Raw genomic sequence first — 13,253 nt, forward strand, 5'->3', positions numbered from 1 at the left:
CCATCACCGGAGGAATGGGTACAGAAATTGTGGTATTTTTACACAATGGAATACTACTCAGCAATCAAAAAGGAGGAAATCATGAAATTTGCAGGCAAATAGTGTAATCTAGAAAAAATCATCTTGAGTGAAATATCCCAGAAGGAGAAAGACAAACACGGTATATACTCACTAGACGCCATACTAGCTCCACAGGATCGAGATCACTGACAGTACGGCCTGCCCAATCCCACAGTGACAGAAAATATGCTATATACTCACCAAAACCAGACAGAAACGCCACACTAGCTAGGCACACCAGGTGCTGGGAGAGCACAGTGAAGAGACCCCAGGACTTCCCAGAAAACATCTGGACCAGCAACCCAGTCTCCAGTTACAACAGGACTTTCTAACCTGGCAGGGGAACAGCTCTGAGCTGGCGGGCACATCAGCCCTCCAGTTTAAGACTAACCAGGGCCAAACCAGAAAACAGAAAGCCTGTTTACCCCTACTGACGTGACCACCTTGAAATCTCCAGCTGCAGCAAGACCTCATAACCTGGCAGTGACAGCAGCATGGAGATGGCAGGGCCATCAAAGAAGCAGGGCCAAAGGAGAGAGCAGAGAGCTCAGATACCCTGATCTCTGCCAAGTGACCTGCCTGTAAGTGAGTGCACCCTTGAGAATCTGCAAATCCCCAGATCCTGGGTCCTTCTAAAACAGAAGCCAGGCATCGAACCCCCTCCCACCCATATACCCACTTTGGGAAACAGAGGGACACTTGGGACATTGAAGTTCCTGCTCTGTGGGTCTAATTGAGGAGTTAAGGCAGTTAATGCCAGAAATTGCGCTGTAATCATCACTAGCGCCTGCGACATATACAGTGCAGAGCCTCTCCCACACACTCAAGGGTTCAACATTAGCCAACACTCTGTCCCTTGAGATACACGTCCACGCAACCTACACACACACACACACACACACACACATACTTGCATTTGCCCCATCTGTGCCTGCGTACTTTTCTCCCACAGGTACAGCTAGTCCTCAGCACACGCTAAGGACACGGGACCTCTCTCAGCTTGCTGAAGAACTCTACAGACGCCAGAGAGAGACAGTACCAGTCTGATTTGCAGAATCCAAAAACAAACAGGGAAGGTTTCAGATAAGCCAATGGCCAGGGGTAGGCCAAAGAACACTTCCAACATAAATCAGGACATCATGACTTCACCAGGAAACCCCAAAATAGATGGCTACTCCAATTCATCAGAAACACAGGAAAATGACCTTAAAGCCATGCTTACCCAATTATTTGAGGCTCATAAGGAGGAAATGAACAAATCTTTCAAAGAGTTGGCCAGTCAATTGGAGGTAAAGAAAGAAGAAATAGACAAAAGCCTTAAAGAAACACAGGCAAACATAGCCAAACAAATAGAGGCACAACTAGAGATAAAATTAGTGGCATATAAAAAGGAAATGAACAAGGAAATAGAGACCATCGTAGAGAGACAGGAATCCAAATTCAAACACATGAAAGAAATGGTGCAAGGCATGAAAACAGAATTAGAATCAATAAAGAAAACACAAAATGAGAAAACCCTTGAGCTGGAGAACTTGGAGAAAAGAGCAGGAACCACAAAAGTAAGCATCACCAACATAATGCAAGAGATGGAAGAGAGAATCTCTGGAGCTGAAGACACACTTGCAGAAATTGATACTTCTCTCAAAGAAAAAGTAAAATCAGAAAAGTTCCAATCACAAAATATTCAAGAAATCTAGGACGCTATGAAAAGACAAAATCTAAGAATAATTGGAATTGATGAAAAAGAAGACTCCAGGCTCCAAGGTCCAGAAAATATTTTCAAGAAAATCATAGAAGAAAAATTTCCCAACTTAAAGAAAGAGATGTTTATAAATATACAAGAAGTCTACAGAACTCCAAATAGACTAGACCAGAAAAGAAACACATCTGGTCACATCATAGTCAAAACAATAAATCTACAGAACAAAGAAAAGATATTAAAAGCAGCCAGGGAAAAAGGCCAAGTAACATATGAAGGTAGACCTATCAGAATCACACCGGACTTCTCATCAGAAACTATGAAAGCCAGAAGGGCCTGGGCAAGTATCATGGAGACTCTAAGAGACCACAAATGTCAACCCAGACTACTATACCCTGCAAAGCTTTCAATCAACATGAATTTACAGTACTGTGTGTATTTGTAATATACTTAAAACACATACACACACACACATACATGCCAACAACAGCAACAAAAACGCATTACTGAATTATTGACTCTTTTTATAGTAAATATTGAACATCAAATCACAAGAAGATATGGGCTGTCATCATGCACATGAACATCACCACTGTTTACATGTGCTGTCGGATAAAAGAAAATGACAAAACAAAACAACAGCAGCAACCATAAAACATGTTTCAGCAGTATAGTCTTGAGATTTTTTTTTTTTTTTAGAAATAATACTAAATAAAGCATTCAGGACACTTACTATTTTCATAATTATAGAAAAGTATAACATAAAATCAGTAGAACCCATGTAATCAGATTACATGTACACATTTAATTTAGGGCATGTACACATTAGAATTATATGTGCACATTGAAACAGTTCTTTTGATTCTGTTTGAATACCATAGCACATTATTTGAAAAACAACTTACAGAACTATATGAGGTTAACATGATTATTACAAATATTATTAGAATCAAATACATATGGTAACTAAAATTCACTGTAGTATTTAATATGTAGAGAGGATCATTAATTAACCACGTAGGAGTAGCTGTTCTTTTCTCAGACTTGGAAAAAAAATGATGATGCCATTGTCTTCATTGCTATCTGCTGCCTACCCATTTGACCTTCTTCACCTTTCTGCGAATACCAGAGAAAAATGACAGAAGAACATCTGGACATCTTGCCTTCTCAGAGTCTCCAGAGTTCTTCTTTCTGCTCTGAGCTTTATTTTTATGTAACCTTTTCTATTTTCATGATGAAAGATTGTCTCACCATCAGCAGTTCTTAGCCCATGGTGAAGAATGTGTCATTAGCTCCCAATTTAAACAGTTAAAGTTCAAGCAACATGATTTTGCCAATCTATGCGATTATTTTTTTTCTGTCTTTGTCCTCACATAGTCTAGTACAAAGTACTCTGTTGACCTTAAATATGAGATTGTTGAGTCAGATTCTATCTGATGATGTAAATTTTTCAATATAGTAAACTAAATTTGATTACAGTAAATCAGCATATTTTATCAACTCATATTTTAAAAGCCTAAATATCCCAACTTTCATAAACACAGACTTCAATAATTGCACAAATTGGAAGCACAAAAAGTTTTAATTAATTGTTCCAGATGAGTTACTAATCTTAATCATTAACATGCATTTTTTAGAGCATTTTAAACATAGCTTTTTGGTGCAGGTACAAAATCATAGACATTAGATTTATTTCCACAAACAAAACTGAAGCAAAATTAAAAGATTGAGGATATGAGTAATCTGGAAAATCATATTAAGAGACCCTAGTGTTTGTTATGTATTCTTTACTATGATGGCACCATATACTAAGTTCTGTAGCTCAAATGAAAAAGAAAAAAAAAAAACTGTATTAGTAAGCATTTGAAGGAACGAAAGATGGTAAAAACTTACAATGTTATAAACCATTGAGGTTATATTGTTCTCATTATTTTAGCAGTCAGAATTCATCCAGAAGATATAAACCTTGCTATTGTAAGTGTACTTTGGGTGGAAATCACCTTTGTTCAGCAATGTTAAGTTCTTCTGTGAAAATAATTATTTCTTGTCACATAAATCACAAGTCTTAGGGATATTTAACATTCTGACATGAGTCATAACCTCTATTGATTAATGTCAGCTCAAATTAGCATCTTTCCATAAACAATGGCTATTTTTAAATCCACGTACATTAACAAGTGTAATGAGAAAAGCTCTCATCGTAATTTCAACAATAGTGATTATAACCCTGGATTATAACACACCAGCCTCACTTGTAGGAGGCAATAACTTCAACTAAGGGTTACTTAAATAAAAAATTATGAAACAGATTAGAGCAATGTACTCCGCCAGGCTGCCAAAGTTATCTCGACACATTTTTTTTCTATGAGAATTCCAGATTATTTCTACCTTCCTGTCCTAGAACAGTACCATTGATGTTCTTACAGTAAAGCAGTATTTCTACCCTTGTAAGACCTGGCACTTGCTCTCTTTTCAAGCGTGTTTATGTGGCTCTCAAACAATACTCTTTAACAGTTTAGCCTCAGGATCCCAGTATTTCTAATGTAATTTCTCCCGGATTTATCTAATGTTTCTATAAATATCCTGATCCATATTTATTTACTAATGACCTTTGCCATATCTTTGCATAGCTTGGCTCCAAAAATCCTGAGTAGGGTTAGAGGGTAATGAAGAAATGGTAGATGCAGGTACAGAAAAGCTGGGATGCAGTGGTCTGTTGTTTGTGATGAAGAAGCCACAACATCCCAGAGACTCCATGTGTTTATGTATATGAAGTTGAACAAAAAGTTGAACCTGCAGATAAGTAAGGAGGTGCCGTTATTATTTACTGCTGAATAAATAGGCAGGTTTAGCTATTCTCCATAGGAGCACTTTCAGAACATAAACATTTAGGAGGAAGAAAAAGGGGGGGAGGAAGGGGAAAAGGGGGAGAAGGATGAAGCTTTGGTAGACATTTGCCTTTGGACCAGTGAAAGGCTTTGCCATCCCTTTGAGCCTCACCTACAGAAAACCTAGACAATTCCCCATGGTCCTGAGGCTTTGGTCCTTGACATTACAGGCAAATATCAACAACACTTGTTCACTTAGGACTTCACATACTCAGGAATTCCTACACTCCCCAAAGTCCATCTTGATAGTGTTTAGGAAAAAAGTATATTGTTTTTCTTAATATGATTTTTTATTGTTTATTATTATTAGTTACATTTTATTAACTCTGTATCCCAGCTCTATCCCTCTCCTTCATTCCCTCCCAATCCCACCCTCCCTCCCTCAGCTTCTCCCTGCCCCTTTCCAAGAGCACAGATTGGGGAGGATATCCTCCCCTTCCTCTGGCCCTGTTTTATCAGGTCTCTTCAGGGCTGGCTGTAAAGTCCTCCTCTGTGGCCTAGCAGAACTACCCTCCCTTGAGGGGGTGGGGAGTCAAAGAGCCTGCCATTGAGTTATTGTCAGAGATAGTCCCTGTTCTGCTTACTATGGGAAACCAATTGGTTATTGAGCTACCACAAGCTTCATCCGAGCAAAGGTTCTAGGTTATATCCATACATGGTCCTTGGTTGGAGAAACAGTTTCAGAAAAAACCCCTGTGCCCAGATATATTTGGTCCTCGTGGGGCTCCTATTCTTTCCCTGTCATACTAACTCCCCTTCTGCCGAGGTTTGGTTATGAGTCTTAGTATCTGTTTTGAAATGCTGCTTGGTAGGGTCTTTCAGATGCCTTCTGCGGTAGACTCCTGTCATACGTCCTATGTGCATCTCATTTTTTTTTCTAAGTGAGGATTGATCATCTTACCTTGTGTCTGTTTTCTTGTTTATCTCTTTTAGGTGTATAGACATCATTATGTTTATAATGTCTTGTAGGTCTATGTAAGTGAGTACATACCATTGTCTTTCTACTTCTGAGATACTTCACTCAGAATGATCTTTTCTAGATCCCACCATTTGCCTGCAAATTTCATGATTTCCTGCTTTTTGATTGCTGAGTAGTATTCCATTGTGTAAAAATACCACAATTTCTGTATCCATTCCTCCGTTGATGGACATCTGGGTTGTTTCCAGGTTCAGGCTATTACAAATAAAGCTGCTATAAACATGGTTGAGCAAATGTCTTTTTTGTGTACTTGAGCAAACTTTGGGTATATACCTAGCAGTGGTATATCTGGGTCTTGAGGAAGCACTATTCCTAATTGTCTGAGAAAGCGCCAGATTGACTTCCAAAGTGGTTATATCAGTTTATATTTCCACCAGCAATAGAGAAGGGTTCCCCTTTCTCCACAACCTCTCCAGCATGTGTAGTCACTTGAGTTTTTCACCTTGACCATTCTGATGGGTGTAAGGTGAAATCTCAGGGTCATTTGAATTTGCATTTCCCTAATGGCTAATGAGATTGAGCATTTCTTTAAGTGTTTCTCTGCCATTCGATATTCCTCTGTCGAGAATTCTCTGTTTAGCTCTGTTACCCATTTTTTAATTAGATTACTTGGTTTGTTTCTTTTCAGCTTCTTTAGTTCTTTATATATACTGGATTAGCCCTCTATCAGGTAAAGGGTTGGTGAAGATTCTTTCCCAGTCTGTACGCAGTCGTTTTGTTTTGATGATGGGGTCTTTTGATTTACAGAAGCTTTTCAGTTTCATGAGGTCCCATTTATTGATTGTTGCTCTTAGAGCCTGTGCTGTTGGTGTTCTATGGAAGTTGTCTCCTGTGCCAATGAGTTATAGGCTGTTCCCCACTTTTTTTTTTCTAACCGATTTTGAGTATCTGGATTTATGTTGAGGTCTTTGATCCACTTGGACTTTAGTTTTGTGCAGGGTGATAAATATTGATCTATTTTCATTTTCTGCATGTAGACATCCAGCACCATTTGTTGAAGATGCTGTCTTTTTTCCATTGAATGGATTTGGCTGCTTGGTCAAAAATCAAGAGCTGGTTCTTTGAAAAAATCAACAAGATAAACCATCCTTTAGCCAAACTAACCAAAAGGCAGAGAGAAACTATCCAAATCAGGAAAATCAGAAATGAAAAGGGGACATAACTACCGACACTGAGGAAATTCAAACTATCATTAGGTCGTACTACAAAAGCCTATATGCCACAAAATTTGAAAATCTAAACGAAATGGACAATTATCTTGATAGATTCCATTTACCAAAATTAAGTCAAGATCAGGCAGAATGATTGAATAGTCCTATTTTCCCCCAAGGAAATAGAAGCAACCATCAACAGCCTCTCTTCCAAAAAAAAGATCTGGGCCAGTGCACAATTCTACCAGACCTTCAAAGCTGTGCTAACTCCAATTCTCTCCAAACTATTCCACACAATAGAAACAGAAGGTACATTACCAAACTCATTCTATGAAGCCATAGTCACCTTGATACCTAAACCACAAAAAGACCCAATGAAAAAAGAGAACTTCAGACCTATCTCTCTGATGAACATTGATGCAAAAATACTCAATAAAATATTTGCAAACCGAATCCAAGAACAAATCAAAGATATCATCCACCATGACCAAGTAGGCTTCATCCCAGGCATGCAGGGTGGTTCAACATATGGAAATACATCAATGTAATCCACCACATAAACACACTGAAGGAAAAAAAAAATCACATGATCATCTCCTTAGATGCCGAAAAAGCATTTGACAAAGTCCAACACCCATTCATGTTTAAAGTCTTGGAGAGATCAGGGATACAAGGCACATATCTAAACATAGTAAAGGCGATATACAGCAAGCCTATAGCCAACATCAAACTGAACGGAGGGAAACTTAAATCAATCCCACTGAAATCTGGGACAAGACAAGGCTGCCCACTCTCAACATACCTCTTCAGCATAGTACTTGAAATCCTAGCCAGACCAATAAGACAACTGAAGGAGAACAAGGGGATACAAGTCAGATAGGAAGAGGTCAAAGTGTCACTATTTGCAGATGATATGATAGTATATATGAGAAACCCCAAAAATTCAACCAGAGAGCTCCTCCAGGTGATAAACACCTTCAGCATAGTGGCAGGATACAAAATCAACTCAAAAATATCAGAAGCCCTCCTGTACACCAAAGACAAAAAGGCTGAGAAAAAAATTAGGGAAACAACACCCTTCACAATAACCACTAATAACATAAAGTGCCTTGATGTGACTCCAACCAAGCAAGTGAAAGACCTTTTTGAGAAAAACTTCAAGTCTCTGAAGAAAGAAATTGAAGAAGATAACAGAAGATGGAAAGATCTCCTGAGCTCATGGATTGGTAGGATTAACATTGTGAAAATGGCCATCCTGCCAAAAGCAATCTACAGATTCAACACAATTCTCATCAAAATACCAACACAATTCTTTACAGACCTTGAAAAAAAGATTCTCAGCTTCATATGGAGAAACAAAAAACCCAGAATCTCTAAAACAATCCTGTACAACAACAGATCATCTGGAGGTATCTCCATTCTTGATCTCAAGCTGTACTACAGAGCAATAGTAATAAAAACTGCATGGCATTGGCATAGAAACAGAAAGGAGGATCAAGGGAACTGAATAGAAGATCTAGAAGGATATTTTTTTATTCACTTAATGAGTACCTATGAAGACATACAGAAATATAGAACATTGCTCAAGAACATTACTTTTCTCTGTGATAGAATTAACTAAGATTCCAAATGATCTCTAAGAACTGATATTTAGATTCTTATGATTGCTAAGGAGACCTTCATAGAGTTATCTTTAGGAAAGCCTGGCTGAGTGTTCATGGTAGAACCTAGGCAAGGCAGCTCCTGATGGAGTCTGCAGGAGCAAGGCCGTTTGCTACGACTTTGGAACTACCATTGTTTCTAAAGAAAAACCCATATCTTTCTCCTTTTAAGAAAATAGTTTTACTATATTTTAATTTTTTGTTATCCAAATTCAAAAGACCCCCAGCATTTGTTTCAAATATAAGATGCAAAACCACATTAATTTTCTTTTCTAGTGAATTTCAAGCCAAAACACATATAATCACTTGGAGTAAAGTAGTGAAAAAATAAAATTGAGTTTGTAAGATTTCAGCACAACATTCTCCAAAATTACATGGGCTTGGGTTCTATTTGTAGATTTACAGATGTGGTATGCCTTTATTTCAATAGAAATTATATTAACAAACATGAGAAATACTTTGTCGCATTTATAAGCAAATTACTGTTTGCTTTCTATTGTGTAAAGGAAGAAATATAAATTCGAAAACTCACATGTCAGTCTTGTTATGATCAATTTTAATTCTGTTGCAAAATAATGTAACAGTGTCGTTTAAAAAAAACAATGAAGTGGGTGATATGAAAGAATTGTGTTAAATTTCAAATTAGCAACTTTATTCTTTCTGTGGAAAAAAATGATACTTATGAAGTAGCATTATCTCTAATTTTGTATGTTATTTTTAGTGATCTGTGGTTGGATTCATTAAAAACTCCATGCAATCATGAACACCATACTACATCTTGGAATAATATGAGTAAAAAGTTGACAATGTAGCCACTTTTGATGATAACTGATAGACTAAGATCAGAAAGGAGAGGAGGACCTCCCCTATCAGTGGACTTGGGGAGTGGCATGCATGCAGAAAGGGGAGGGAGGGTGGGATCGGGAGGGGAGGAGGGAGGGGCTTATGGGGGGATACAAAATGAATAAAGTGTAATTAATAAAAAATTTAAAAAAGTTAAATCCAGACCTATTAAATGAAATGATATGTTGGGTGGTGTTGGCTAAGGTACTAAAACAAATTAAAAGACCTTCTTTGCATTAAAATAAAATAGCATTAAATGGCACTGGAGCAATCAGGAAAAGAACAAAGTGGAGTGCAAGGTTACAATAGGTCCTAATCCTATTTTATAAAAACCAGAAACACTTCAAATGTGTGCATATTTTTTCTTTTTTGCTGAAGCTAGAATAGAATAAAACCAACCATTATATTTACAAAGACATCCATTGAAAATAGAGTGTGTTAATAAGAAAAAAATGTTACAGTAGTTAAAATGACAATTATGGTATTCTTCTGGTTGATAAATATAAGATACAAATAGGGTGCAATAAACAAGTCCTTCCAGGTTTTTGGATGGGTTTAACACAAAAGTGCCAATACTAAAAATTTGTATGTAATATACATAATATATAACATATATTATAAATGTGATACATATACACACATATATGTTTATATATATAAATTTATATATATATATAAGCCTAAATATTATTTAAAGTTAAATTACAAATATTATCTCTAAATAACGACAAATGTAAAGAAAAAAACTGATAAATTCCAATAAACAATATATTACTTAAAAATTAAAATAAACAGTAAAAAATTCATTTATTGGTTAACAGTATACTTCACTAATGTACAATATATAGAATAAGCATATCTTAAGAATATTGGGACAAAAGTGGGTTATGATCCCACTTTTGTATATATTCAAAATCCAAGATAATAGCTTTTATTCATTTATTTTGATGTTCTGTGATAGCGTTTCAGTGCTACTGAAGCTCAGGATGGCCTGGAACTAATGACAATCATGTCACCATAGTTATTGAAGTCTTACCTTTCAAATGCTTGAAACAGGCATTAGTCACGCATTAGAATGACTAAGATCTCATGCACAGAGGTAACCTGTGGAAGCTCAGTCTCCAAATGAGCTTCCTAGTAAGGGGAACAGGGACAGTCTCTGACATGAACTCAGTGGCTGGCTCTTTGATTACCTCCCGCTGATGGGGGTGCAGCCTTACCAGGCCACCGAGGAAGACAATGCAGCCACTTCTGATGAGACCTAATAGAATAAGAGCAGATGGAATGGGAGGAGGACCTTCCCTATCAGTGGACTTGGGGAGGGGCATAGGAGGAGATGAGGGAGGGTGAGCTTGGGAGGGGATTAGGGAGGGGGCTACAGCATGGATACAAAGTAAATAAACTGCAATTTATAAGAATATTAATAAATTTTAAATAAATGAAAAAAAAACATTAAAGTGAGAGTTCAGGGCTGTGAGAATGTGAAGAATGGAAAACACTCCTCCATTGCTGGTAGGAGTATAATCTTTTATACCACTTGGGAAACTAATCTTGTGCTTTCTCTGAAAATTGGCAATAGTTCTACCTCTAAACCCAGGTCTATCACTCCTGGGCATATGCCTAAAAGATGCTCGATCATACGTAAAGGACATTTGCTCAACTTTGCTTACAGTTCCACTTCCTAGGAACATATATTTTACCTTCCTAATGCTTACTATCAATGTAATGTCAATGGTTATTTGAATTCTAGCAAGTTTATTAATGACTTAGTAACTAATATCCTCATATAAGTCAATACATAATGTATTTATCTTTCTTGGTCTGAGTTACCTCACTCAGGAAGATTTTTTTAATTATTTTTACTTTTATTTTTACTTTTATTAACTACAGCTTATTCACTTTGTATCCCCCTAGATTTTTTTTTCTAATTCATCCTTTTACCTAAAAATTTTGGTTTTCACTGTTTTTGTAACTCCAACAATCTATTATGAAGATGAACCACTTTTCCTTATTTCATCCCTTGATGGACATCTATGTTGTTTCTAATTTCTAGCTGTTATGTATTACAGAAATGAACATAATTGGTTAAACAAGCATGTCCATAGTGGAATGAAGCTTTCGGTGGGTATGTGCCAAAGAGTGATACAGCTATTATCTTAAAGTCGATGTGTTCCCAGGTTCCTTAGGAACCACCATACTGACCTCCATAAAAATGAACAATTGGGCTATTTGTTTTCTTTACATATAAGTGATATATATAAGTGAAAAGTATGGATCTATTTACATTTTTTCAGTCCTAGTTCTCATTCTCACAAGCCTACTTTTAAAAGTGCTGATCTAGACTGTAAAATACATCACTAGTAGTCTCATCAGATAATCCTGTCTGTCCCTCAGAATCAATAAATATTGAAGTTTGTTGCAGGTTCCAACTTTATGATTGCTTTTGCTTTGGTGTTTTTTCAATCTTAAATTTATCTTTACATATTTTAATATGCTTTGGGGTAACTCTAACCAAGCATGTAAAAGACCTGTAGGATAAAAAGGCCAAGTATTGAAAACAAAAGAAATTCAAGAAGATATCAAAAAATGTAAAGATGTTTTGACAAATACCAGGTATTGAACATGCTGACTTTTTTTTCCTGAGTGTATTTCTAGTCTGGTAAGGCTGCTCCCCCCTCAGGGGGAGGTGATCAAAGAGCAGGTCAATCAGATTCTGTCAGAGGCAGTCCCTCTTTCCATTACTATGTAACCCACTTGGACACTGAACTGTCATGGGCTACATCTGTGCAGGGATTCTAGGTTATCTTCATGCCTGAAACTTGGTTAGAGTATGAGTCTCTGGGAAGTTCCCTGTATTCAAATTTCCTGGTTCTGTTGCTCTCCTCGTGGGGTTCCTGTTCTCTCCAGATCTTACTATTTCCCACTTCGTAGATAAGATTCCATGCACTCTGCCCAACAGTTGGCCATAAGTCTAAGCATTGGAAGGGCAGAGCACTTCAGAGGCCCTCTGTGTCAGGTTCCTAACTTGTTTTTCTCCCTCGAATATCCTAAGGAAAATAATATACTGGATAAAGGATGTATTCAACTACAAAAAGACAAATAGTTCAAATTACAAGGATAAATTCTGTTTGATTTCACTGATATGAAGTTTCTCCACTAGACAAATCCATGTAGACAAATACAAGAGTTATGGCCTGACACTTGCAACAAGGAGGAATGGGAACCTAGTATTAATATTTACTAGGTTTAAGATTTGTTATTTGAATTCTAAAAATATTAAATAATGAGTTAATACTTAGTAATAATTAGTTAACTGCAAAAATACTAGGGCTTAAGAAAATATGTTCTTTAAATTGTACTATTGGGTATATAACTCAAATCTCAATAAAAAAGAAAGGCTCGAGCAGGTGTCTTATAAGAGTGCAAGAGGACCCTCCCCATCCTAGAGATATGCTGTGATCACCGAGTTTGCTCAAATTCATCTTCGGGGAAGCAGAATCCAGATCAAGGTGCAAGGTGAGAAAATTTTGCAAAAATTGGCTGTGGACTTCTCTGACCAAGAGGAAAAATGTTTGAACTAAAAGAGGTTGAAAACCTGGTCCCAGGAGAGTGAACTCTAACAGCGAGAATGTCCACCGTGGGTGAGATATGTGATGACACTTATATCCCGACGTCAAAACATGCCTACATAATTTGATGTCATTTTTCTGCATACTTATCGAAGTCCTACTATATCTATGGACTCAGCAGTACAGGTTGTGATCAATGAAGAAATTCTGTGTGTCACCTGTATGGACAAGGTATTTATGTTGTAAAGCAGGGGCAAGCAAGACATGCTATAGCAAAGATTGTTCATGGCCCTCAAGAGCTAAGCCTGCAACTACCCGTCTTCGAGGAACGTACTTACAGTCTGGCCCTTCTAAATAGAGGTGTTTGTGCACATTTTCAGAGGCCAGGCCAAAGTTCATGCCT

This window comes from Psammomys obesus, unplaced genomic scaffold, assembly GCF_907164565.1.
Source record: "Psammomys obesus unplaced genomic scaffold, mPsaObe1.curated_primary_1811, whole genome shotgun sequence".
Taxonomy (NCBI): domain Eukaryota; kingdom Metazoa; phylum Chordata; class Mammalia; order Rodentia; family Muridae; genus Psammomys; species Psammomys obesus.